General features: G+C 51.3%; 1 long non-coding RNA gene across 3 annotated transcripts; it reads right to left on the minus strand.

The window, feature by feature from the left end:
- Positions 1 to 291: 291 nt before the first annotated feature.
- On the minus strand, positions 292 to 2,953 carry LOC118887960. 3 transcript variants are annotated; one of them, XR_005018216.1, is made up of 5 exons: positions 2,623 to 2,953; positions 2,254 to 2,413; positions 2,069 to 2,111; positions 765 to 1,087; positions 292 to 321 (listed from the first exon to the last, which is right to left on the minus strand). It is a non-coding gene; the product is annotated as an uncharacterized LOC118887960 (long non-coding RNA). The 3 variants fall into 3 exon arrangements; XR_005018217.1 differs by having other exon boundaries at positions 765 to 850; positions 2,069 to 2,413; XR_005018215.1 differs by having other exon boundaries at positions 2,069 to 2,413.
- Positions 2,954 to 7,313: the final 4,360 nt, after the last annotated feature.

The raw sequence follows: 7,313 nt of genomic DNA on the forward strand, positions 1-7,313 counted from the left end.
TCTCCCGTTCTGGAGCACAGGCTCCAGACGCGCAGGCTCAGTAGTTGTGGCTCACGGGCCCAGTTGCTCTGCAGCATGTGGGATCTTCCCAGACCAGGGCTCAAACCCATGTCCCCTGCATTGGCAGGCAGATTCCCAACCACTGCGCCACCAGGGAAGCCCCATATTATTTTTTTTAGATTCCCCAGATATTTGTCTTTCTCTGTCTGACTTACGTCACTCAGTATGATCGTCTCTAGGTCCATCCATGTTGCTGCAAATGGCTTGATTTCCTTCTTTTTCATGGCTGCTCACTCCCCATTTTCTGCTTTCCCTTTCCTTCTGAAAAAGAGAGAGCGATCCCATAGTTTACCTATCCCCAGGCCACTGGGTAAATGCCCAACCGGCTCTGAGATCATCCAGCCACCAGATGGACACAACTCATTCATTCCATACCATCTCCTGAGCATCTGCTGCACACCAGGCATGGGGCTAGACTCCAGGCATACGATCGTGGGCAAAAAGACACTCAGCGCCTGCCTTCGTAAAGCTTACAGACTAATACGGAGGGAAAAACTAAACAAATCAACATATAATTAAAAACTGCGGTAGCAGCAATGACAGAAATTGTTTCACAGTGCGTACAGAGCGGGTAACAAGGAACCATCGTTTAGAACTAAGGTCAGGGAGAATCTCTGGTTATGTGACCTTGCAGCCAAGCCTGAAGGATGAGTGGGATCAGGCAGGTGAGGAGGGGAGAGCGTCTCAGGCTGGGAAATCCATACCCGAACGGCAGCCGGATTCTCCTGTCATGAAGGAACTTTCCCTTGTAGCTGTGCCTCCAGAGAAGGACAAAAATTCAGCCTGAGCCCTGGAAGAACCCGGAGCGGGCTGAGTTGGGAGGAGAAGGGATGCTGAGGGTGTGGAGAGAGAGCACCACCATCCAGGGACCACCAGCCGCAGAAGCAAGGCAGGGCTGCAAACCAGCACAAGCCAGAGGGAGATGAAGGCAGATCCGGTGCCTCCGGGACCTCTCCAGGGAGTCACAGGGACACCCTGGGACAGAGCTTGGAGGTTTCTCTAGCTCCCGGAGCTGTGGCATGGACAGCTGCTGATGGAGACAAAAATTAAACTGGTGATCACTCAAATCAACCTATAATTACAGGGTTCTTGCTGGGAGTGCGAAGCTTGAGGGGAACCTCAGCCTTCTCTCTTCCTGAAAGATACATTTTTAATGAAATATGCAAGGGTGTGTTTCTAACTCTTGGAAACTCATAGGCCTTGTCTACCCAAGGTCAAACCTGTAACCCCACGTTCAAGTCCATCACTAAGTGGTCCGCACAGACCAGTCCATCACGTTCTTCCTTCTTACCCCTTCTCACAAGTTCACTGGTCTTTTTACCATGACCACTTGTGGTTTTCCCTCGCTCTGAATCCCTTGAGCCCCTTATTTTATCTTCTTTCTAGTCCTTCTCTATGTGAGGACCCCTCGTTGCCCTTCACCGGCCCACAAATTCCTTAAAGGCGAGAAGGATCTTTTATTCATCTTCGTGTCCCCTGCGTGCCTGGGACAGCGCCAGGTACGTGGTGGACAATCCGTGGAAGTTTGCTGAATTCTACTTAATTGGAAAACAGCGAAAGGGCTAAAATATTTGTCAACGTCTTTGAACTGAAGTCCTTAGTTGGGTGAGAGAAGAGACCCGGGGGTGAAACTCAGAGGAGGGACAAAAGACAGAGCCACCAGGGAAGAGAGAAAGAAGGCACGCCCTCCAGCGATGCCCAGTGACCAGCTGTTCCAGAAGCCTTTCCTTCTCATCAGCGCAGAGCAGGAGGGGTGGTCCTGGGGGCAAGGCGGTCACCCTGGGGACTCTGGCTGGAGTGGCAAACTCTCGAGGCAGGCAGAGGAGATGCGCTTGGGGACGGAGCTGTCAGTGGCCTGCGTCCTCTACCAACTCACAGGGGTGGCTGAAATCCCCCCACTCAACTCATTCCTTGGAGTTAAAGAACGAAGTCCCGTAAAAACATTATAAAATGTGCGCATGAAAGGGATGGAGGGAGAAGTCAACCCTCTGGAGACATCAGTGCTCACCTGTTCGGGGACAGCCTCCACCCGGGTAGGCAGAGGGCAGGGTCTGCAGGGCATGAGACATCAGAGGGGTGAAGGAGCCAGGTCAGGAAAGCCTCTGGAAATGACCGTTTTCCCAGATGTTCACGCCCCTTGGAGGAGCTGGCAGCTGGGCACACGTACCAAGGACGCAGAGGAAGAGGACTCACCTTCAGAGAGCAAGCCTGGGGCAACACAGCTTCTCTCTCTGACCCTCGTCCCACCCACTCAAAGCCACCACCACGAGGGAGGGACCTGGGCCTGTGTCCATCGCTGCAGCCCCAGTGTCCAGTCCGTGCCTGGCACATAACGGGCCCTCAGGAGATATTTCTGGAATAAACGAATGAATTAATACGGCTATAGAGAGGTGCTGAGACTGGACCCCAAGGAGAAATAGTCCTCCCTCTCAGTTCGGCAAAGGGACCCAGAAGACCTGTGGCAGTTCAGACCCACATTCCTGGAAGCGATCCCTGAAATTAGTCAAGTCCCCCAGCTAGCAGACGCAGGTCCACACCTGAGGACGCACTTGACAAACTTACCCCACCAGCTTTTGAAACAGAACCGAGCTCCCTGCTGTCTTCCAGAATTTCTTCAGGGAGAAAAAGAATTTTCCTGGCCATTGGGCCAGAATAGAAAAACAAGGCTACATAAAACGGCCCTAGGAGGGAAAGGGCACGCCAAAAAGAATACGCTCCTCTCTCCCCTATTTCTTTAGACCTGGGCTTCTTTCTGCAGCGCAGGGGGGAGGGACTAAGGACCTAAGGACCCCCGCCCCCTCACCAGGACAGAGGCCCTCACAGGCAGGGAGTCGAAGAAAAGTTTTCCGGGACTGATTACCGAGAGGGTAACTGGACACACGGAGCACATGTGAACAAGTGCCTCGTTTCCAATTCAGGACTGTCAGGTGGTGATTCATGGCTAACAGCCGCAGAGCGGTCTTGATTGCCAAGTGCCGTATTGTTAATGCTGACATTTAATGATGCCGGACACGACTCCAGCACAATTCCGCACCATCATCCGCAAATAGCACTCGACGGACTTAATTGGTTAAGTGTTTGTGTGTGTGTGTGTGTGTGTGAAAGAGAGAGGGAGGTATAAAGGGCAGAAGAAAGAGGTGAGACGTCGATGTGTGAATTCGCCCTACACACACGTCTATATTTTAACATGTGTCACCGTGTTGTCCCAAGAGTTGGGGAGAGAGTCCATGTAACTGTATCTGCAGACCTGCAATATCAGCCCCAACAGAAAGGTCTCGGATACAGCGAAACCCCCCAGCCTGCCCTCCGCACTGGCCGCACCATCTGACCCCTGCTGTGGTCACCACCACCACCGCTGTCTCTCAGGGACAGCTGGGAAACCGGCATGTTTGTGAAGTTAAAGCACATGAGAGCGCGTTGAAAGAAGAAGTTGTCTAGAAGTGGGCCTGGATCCAGGGCTCCTGAGAAGCCACTTTTTCACTGAACTCAGATCAATGGTCCCTTGGCCGCCTGACTGGGCCAGCCCTCCGCTGCTGCCAAGAGAGAACTCTTCCCCCCATTCCGGAACTCAACCCTCTCTTAGGAGAGGAACAGAATCCAGCCTATTGTTCTAGAAACAGAGTCCTGGGCAACAGGGACAGAAAGACGGTGCCCAGCAAGGATTCTCGGGGCCCACTGAGCAAGGTGTCAGAGGGCACAGGAGAGGAGATCAATTCAAGGAATCCGTATTCACGGAATCCTGGCCTTACCGGGACAGAGGGAGGGAGGGGAAACCCAGGTGGCTGGCAGTCAAGTTGGGGAAACAACAAGTGGATAGAGAAGAACAGCCCGGACAGCAATGCTGAGGCCAGATGAGCAGCACGGATGCTCGGTGCCACCGGCGTTCAGAGCAGCGGTGGGTTCAGAGGAGGGGCTGGAAATGTCTAGAAAAGGCGGGGAATATGCAAAGCGGTCTGAAAGATGGCAGCCCTCAGGTGGAAAGAGCTGGGAAGGCCGTTCTCCAGGTGAGGGCTTTGAAAAGTTGAATTCCCCTTTAAAGCCTCGTTCCTCCAAGCGTGGGCGTAAGACCAGCGGCATCTCCATGGGCTGCGAGCCTGTTAGAAATGCAGAATCTCAGGCCCCAGCCCAGACCTGTGGCTCTAAATCCTCATTTGAACTAGATCCCTAGGGCTCTGCTGCACAGACAAGTTTGAGAAGCACTGCTCTAAATGCCCTGCTCAGGAAGCCACAGGCAGAAGCAGGCTTGACCCAAGGACCTGGTGTCTGCGAGTCCCCTGACATTTGCCCAGAGGGTTGCTCACCACAGAGGAGACACGGGTTCCCCACGTAGTCCCCGTCTCACTCCCTGGGGCCCTGTGAACCACGGCCAGAACACTGCAGAGAATCATCAGTGTGGGTCCTGTTGCTTTCTTCCATTTGGAGCACGGACCCAGCTGGACGGCCGGCCCGACTCGGTTTTTAGGCTTTGCTACAACGGGAAGGCCCCGGCCAGGTGGCTTTGCAGGGCTCACTTCCGGCTGATCCCCCCTGGGGACTGAAGGGAGTGGGTCACAGGAGCAGGTGACTCTCTCCTGTGAGTGTCCCGGGTCTGGGGTCTTTGCTCCAGCCCAGGGGTTGGGACAGAAATGCCCCATGCTGAGGAATTCCGTTCATCACTGAGGCCACCCGGCCGGCCTTCACTCCGTCAGGCATTCCTAACCTCCCCGACCGCCCTGCTCCAGCCGCCCTAGCTGTGGGAGGGTCAGCCTCAGAAAATAATAATCAAAAGCTAATGTTTTTTTTCTTGTGACTCTGGGCCTAGGGGTCCCCCTGCTGTGACCCCACCTTCCAAACCCCTTAGATGAACCAGCACATCTGCCCTGCCTGGGTCCCTCCTCTTTGAAACGACAAAGGGGTATGGACTTTTGCCCCTAGCCGACTTGTTCTTTCTCCTCCTGCCAAATCAAGGTTTCCCCCCAGCTTCACTAAATGCTCCTGTGACCTTGATCCTGGAGGCTGACCCCACCCTGAACTTGTAGGAAAGAACTGGGAGCCCAGAGACCTAGTTCTAGCTCCCCAGCTCCCTGAGTGACCCGGGGTGAAGCACTTCAGATACCTGTGCCTCGATTTCCTGCTCACAGAGGGAGGGGGCTGGATAAAATGGATAATCTCTAGGGTTCTTTTCAGCTGTAACACTGATTTTATTTCGGAGGATTATTACCAATGTTACACTACATTGAGGAGTTTACAATGATACACACGCATTTGGCAACATGGAATCTCCCTTCCTGGAATCGCCCACCAGCCTGTGTCTTTGTAAAATGTCCCATTGTCTTCATGGTTCACGGTTTCCTGGACAGATTGGGAGCAACATGAGGGCAAAGTTGACGGTTTTTATTTCTTTTGTATCCTTTCTCAGTGACTAACACTCAGAGAAGCCACTCAACGATGTTGCTGTCTGGGTGACAGACTGATTACCCTCCTAGCTGCGTGTTCATTTAAATGGACTTGTAAGAAACTGAACAAAAAGTGGTCACCTTTGCTTCTCAGCGGGGGAAGGTAAAGAACCTCTTTTAAATATGCATGTCTCACTTCTCTTAAGGGAAAAAAAATAGTTTGCCCCCTTAAAATTAGCTGGATTTGGAAATTCAAATGGAATTTTTAATACTGCCTTGCAAACGAGCACATACCAGCATGCCCAAGGCTTAACTCCATTCCCCAAGTACTTACTGAGCGTACTGTGTGCTGAGTGCCAAGCCTCTGCTCAGGAGAAGGGGGAAGACGGAAGAAATACTATAAAGTAACAGAATTTTTTAACAGACATAGGACTTAGACATCAAAATAAATACTGTCCCACTCAAAATGGTTACTTTGGAATGACATACATTTATTCTATTCTCTTACCTTGCCCGAAACTCTTTGGAACTCTTTAAAAACCGTCGTCAAAGCCCATCACATACTTTATTGGCAATGACAAAGCTGTGTGTGTTGATTAGGGGACAGAAATGTCTCCTGAAGCCAAGCTGGATGGTCAGGCTTATTCAGTCAGGTCAAGAATCTAAATAATGGGCATCTTATAATGACGCTCTTAATCGCACATAGGAATAATGTGCCCCCTTCCCATGTGAACGCTTTGAAGGTCCTCTTTCACTGACTTGCATGAGCTCAGCTGTGTCTGTAAAACCTGATCTCATGATGGACTTCCTGGCTTCTACCCCCAACCCCCATCGGCTGTTCTCAATCCAGCAGCCCAAGAGGTCTTTTAAAAACGTCACTCAGATCATGTCACTCATCTGCTTGAAACTCTGCGAGGGATCCCGTCTTACTAAGAGTAGAGGCCAAAGTCCATAAGGTGGCTCTGAGACCCGACGTGGTCCAGCTCCCTGCTCCCTCTCTGGCCTCCTCTCACACCGCTGTATCCTCCGTCACTGGGCTCCATCCACGTGGCCTCCTTGCCACTCCTCAAAAGGCCAGGCATGCTGCAACGTAGCAGCTTTGTTCTAGAAATCTTTTCTCTGTCTAAAGATCTTTTCTCCCAGAGATCCACTTGGGCAAATGCCTCATTTCCTTCAAGTCTTTTTTCAGTTCTCACCTTCTCAATGAGACCTCATCTCGTCTTGTATTTAATACCTCTATTAATAATGCCTTGGGGATTTCCCTGGTGGCACAGTGGTTAAGAATCCGCCTGCCAATTCAGGGGACACGGGTTCGAGCCCTGGTCCTGGAAGATCCCACATGCCGCAGAGCAACTAAGCCTGTGTGCCACAAATACTGAGCCTGCGCTCTAGAGCCCGTGAGCCACAACTACTGAGCCCGCGTGCCACAACTACTGAAGCCTGCGTGCCTAGAGCCCATGCTGCACAACAAGAGAAGCCACCTCAATGACAAGCCCACGCACCTCAATGAAGAGTAGCCCCCGCTCGCCGCAACTAGAGAAAGCCCACGCGCAGCAACGAAGACCCAACACCACCAAAAATAAATAAATAAATAAAATTATTTTTTTTTAAATAATAATAATGCCTTGTATTTAATATCTTCCATTCAATAACTCTATATGCACACACAGACACACATGCACACTCACTTACACACACTCACTCCTGATACCCCTTACCCCGTTCTCCTTTTTCTTTTATCCATGGTACTTCTACTTTTACTAGACTATGTAATTTATCTATATATTATTTATAGTGTTTATTGTTGTCTGTATCCCCTGGCTAGAATCCAGGCTCAGAAGGGTCAGTGTCTTTGTCTGTTTGATTGAATCCCAAAAG

Source organism: Balaenoptera musculus, chromosome 21 (genome assembly GCF_009873245.2).
Source record: "Balaenoptera musculus isolate JJ_BM4_2016_0621 chromosome 21, mBalMus1.pri.v3, whole genome shotgun sequence".
In the NCBI taxonomy this organism is placed as follows: domain Eukaryota; kingdom Metazoa; phylum Chordata; class Mammalia; order Artiodactyla; family Balaenopteridae; genus Balaenoptera; species Balaenoptera musculus.